Below are 4,232 nucleotides of genomic sequence, written 5' to 3'. Positions count from 1 at the left end.
ACATTGCACGTGTTTTTGGACTTTTTCTAATGTATTAATCAATTGTGCTGACTTTCTTTTTCCCCTCAAAAATTTTCTTATTTTATGAGATGGCTCTCTTGGTGGGGACAGGTAAGGGGTACTTGGGAAGCCTATGACCGTATAAGAGTCAGAAGATATAAATAAAAACTTATCTTTAAAAAAAAAACACTGTCAGTGTACTTGTTTATTGGAAGCCTCCCTAGCAATTTCTGCGTTTAGTCTTTTTTTGCCACTCAGATGGGTAAAAAGAGGAACCTCAGAATTGTTTTAATTTGCATGTCTCTAATTATTAATGTTTTAATTTTTTTCATATATTTATTGATAGCTTGATTTTTTTTCTTTGAAAATTTGCTCCTCCTTTCCCTCTCCTGCTGCTCGAGGAGCTGGCTGCCACCATGAATGACACTGTAACCATCAGAACCAGGAAGTTCATGACAAACAGACTTTTTCAGGGTAAACAGATGGTTATAGATGTCCTTCATCCTGGAAAGGCCACAGTGCCCAAGACTGAAATTTGAGAAAAACTGGCCAAGATGTACAAGACAACTCCAGATGTCATTTTTGTCTTTGGATTCAGAACACATTTTGGTGGCGGCAAAACAACAGGCTTTGGCATGATTTATGATTCCCTTGACTATGCAAAGAAAAATGAACCAAAGCACAGACTTGCAAGGCATGGCCTGTATGAGAAGAAAAAGACATCATGAAAACAGCAAAAGGAACGCAGGAACAGAATGAAGAAAGTCAGGGGTACTGCAAAAGCAAATGTTGGTGCTGGCAAAAAGAAGGATTAAAGGCACTATGGAAGACATTTATCCAGGAAGATAATTTTCATCACAGAACAAATAAACTATGTAAAAACTTAAAAAAAAAAAAAGAAAAAGAAAATTTACTCCTCATGTTTTTGATCACTTATTGGTTGGGGGAAAACTGATTTTAAGAGGTTGAGGGGAAGGGAAAGTGCATTCTATGGTTATGTAGAGGCACAGACACTGGAAACAGAAATCTATGACTCAGTAACAGCAAAAAGGCCAGACTGGCTGGACTGAGAAAAAGCCATATGCAGTACTTTGATGTTGGTGAAGTTGTGAATTGGTTTGATCATTCTGGAAAGCAATTTGAAACTATGCCCAAAAAGCTATTAGAGTGTGCCTTTGACCCAGTGACATCACTACCAGGTCTATGTCCCAAAGAGATCAAAGAAAGAAAAAGATTTATTTATTTATTTATTTATTTAATTATTGTAGCTCTCTTTTTTTTGTGGCAAAGAATTGGAAACTGAGGGGATATCCATCAATTGGGGAATAGCTGAACAAGTTATAATATATGAATGTGATGGAATGTTAGTATTCTGAGGGAATTGAGGGGATTAGGACAGCAAGTGGTTAATTGTAAAGTGCTTAGCCCAGAGCTTGGAACATAGTGAGTGCTATATAAATGTTAGCTGTTATTATTACTTTATTTATTAACTAGCTAGAGGAGGCAGAGAACAATCATAACTGGGGACCTTCTCAAATTAGAGTAGACTCCTTCAGGAGGTCTTCATTTCTCCTTCACTGGAGGTCTTCTAGGAGACAATATTTACTACTTGCTTATTGGAGATATTATAGAAAGGATGCATGTTCAAATTTAGTTTGGACTGCATGGCATTTGAGGTCTCTTCAAACACTGAGATACTGCAAATACTTCTCAATAAAGATTAGAGGACAATTTCCTTGTACTTAGTATTGAAATACTTGAATCTGTCACCACAACATCCAGAGCTTGAGGAAAGGATTTTCTACTTTTCTTCAAAATAGATTTTACAGACAGGTTTTGTTTTTAAATTGTTTACATTTTCACCTGTATTCCTCCTCTTCCCCCTCCCAGAAAGCCATCCCTTATAACAAAGACTAAAAAGAAGAAAGAAAAAGAAGGAAAAGAAAAAAATAAGCAAAATCAAAACACCTTCCCCCTATCTCTGCAAAGGAGTAAAAGGAAGTGTCTTCTCTTATCTCTTTGTCAGGATCAAGCTTTTTTTGGATAATTTTGTAACGTTCAACATTATCTTTCTGTGGTTATTCTTTCCATTTGTGTTGTAGTCATCTTGCATATCATCTTTTTGGTTCTGCTTATTTCACTTTGCATCAATTCAAGTAAATCTGCGCTTCTCCGTATTCATCACATTCATTATTTCTTACAATACAGTAACATTTCAATATATGAACGTACCACAATTTGGTCAACCATTGCCCAATCAATGTGTGTTCATGTACTTTGCTTCCAGTTCTTTGAGACCAGAAAGACTGCTGCTATACATGGTGTTTTGGGGACCTTTCTTTTTGGCACTGACTTCCTTATGGCATATGCCCAGCAGTGGGATGACCTTTCTACTCTTAAGTGGCAACCAAGTACATAAATCTCTTCTCCCTAATTCCTTAAGGATTCTGACTTGAAAGGCACTCTTCCAATGTATTTTTTGCACATAATCATTCTGCTACTAAGAGCAATTTTAGTAGTCTAGGCTGAAGAACAATATCACCTCCTCGCTGGTATTGACCCCAATGATGAAGAGTCTTGGGATACTTGGACACAGTAGGGCACAATAAAAGTCTCAGAAATATCCAAGAATAATATGAACCTTCTCACAAAGACAAATCTCTTTAGCCCACTTGTCTCTATCCTCAACTTCACTTCACCTCCCTGGGCCTCAGTTTTCTCATTTGTAAAATGAAGAGTTATGGTGGATGAGAGGCAGCTTGATATAAAAGATTGAGTACTGAACTTGAAGTCCTCTGAGATCTGTGTTTGAGCCCTAACTCTACCATTTATCAGTCAGGTGACCATAAGTACCAAGCTTCTTGTGTATAAGGCACTGTGCTAGCCACATTAGAGAAGAAGTTGTATTAATATATCTGCCTCCTCCCTATACATATGTGTTATCTAATTAAGAGAAAGATTGAGATAATAGTACTTATACTACCTATCTTGTGTTCTCAATTTTAGAGCTAGAAGGGAACTTTGTGTCCCTAGTCCCAAACTTCCCATTTTGTGGTATGAAAAATGGAGGCCCCGACTGGTAAAGTGATTTGCCCAAGGTTACACTGCTAATTAGTAAGTTAGGATTTGAACCCAGGTTTTCTCATTGTAAAGCCAGAGTTTGTCCTACTACACTATGCTGCCTCCTCATAAAGTTACTAAGAAAATGTGTTATAAACTATAAAGCATTCCATAAGGTAAACTGTAATCTCTAATATTCCTTATGTCTCTATAGTTCTATATGATTCCATAATTCGAAGTAAAATGCAAGGTTATTTAGCTGATCATGCTAAAAAGCTATAAAAGGAAATAATCTTAAGACATAAGAATGTTACATATGTTAAGTGTAGTAACTATTTCTCAGTAGTACAGCTTACCAGAAAGATTTTTAAAATTATATTCAGGTGTCATCTTAAAAGGATGGACTATATAACCTCTCAAATTCATGCTCAACTTGCTATGGCTCAGTAATAAAATAAGCTCAAGCCTTTTGATTTAACAATATGGTACCTCACTGCATAGTATATGAAAACCTTAAAGCCTTCAGAGGTATTTCTCATTACCTTGGATATGAGGAAGTAGGTTCTTGGACACTAATGATCAATATCTGAATTGTAGAGTTCATATAAGGCAGGGGTTAGTAGCTCAGGAAAGCCTCCAATTGAAAAGGAAATAATAACATCTTGAAGTTTCAGCAAAAAACAATTTAATACATGGAAAACACAAATTATCTCCCAATAGTTTCCCAATTTCTCTGTCTAAATATTCATGCTCTACTGCTTTGCCAGCTCCTTGAGGATAACACTTATTTATTTTCTATCCCCTCCCCATCATGCCTTTCAACCCACTCCCCACCACAGTACTTAGGACAGTGGTTTTGAAACAGTAGACATCCAATTCATTCATTCACTCATTCATCTAACATTTGTTCATTCAGTAATTATTTTTAAATACCTACTATCCACAGTGCACTGTTTTAGTGAGAGGATGTGAATCAAAGCAAAATAAGACTTATTAATCTTTAAGGAGTTTTCAATTCAGCATGATGAAGTAAAATATGCTGATAAGTATAATTTAAAATATTACTTTGAAAAAGATTTCTTTCGTCAGACTTGTGATTTCAGTAGCACAGAGAACTCTTCGTGAAGACGTTCCCTTTACTGATTCAGACTGGCAACTTGCTTGTAATTTAC

The 4,232-nt window shown here is 36.1% G+C and overlaps 1 pseudogene; it reads left to right on the top strand.

Annotated features, from left to right (window-relative positions):
- The first annotated feature begins 416 nt into the window (after nucleotides 1–416).
- LOC114033929 lies at nucleotides 417–815 on the top strand (annotated as a pseudogene).
- The last annotated feature ends 3,417 nt before the right edge of the window (nucleotides 816–4,232 follow it).

The sequence above is a fragment of the Vombatus ursinus genome, unplaced genomic scaffold (assembly GCF_900497805.2).
Source record: "Vombatus ursinus unplaced genomic scaffold, bare-nosed wombat genome assembly UNPS02007612.1, whole genome shotgun sequence".
NCBI classification, from domain to species: Eukaryota; Metazoa; Chordata; class Mammalia; order Diprotodontia; family Vombatidae; genus Vombatus; species Vombatus ursinus.
Note: the sequence above shows the minus strand (reverse complement) of the source record. Positions and strands in the feature narration are given on the sequence as shown.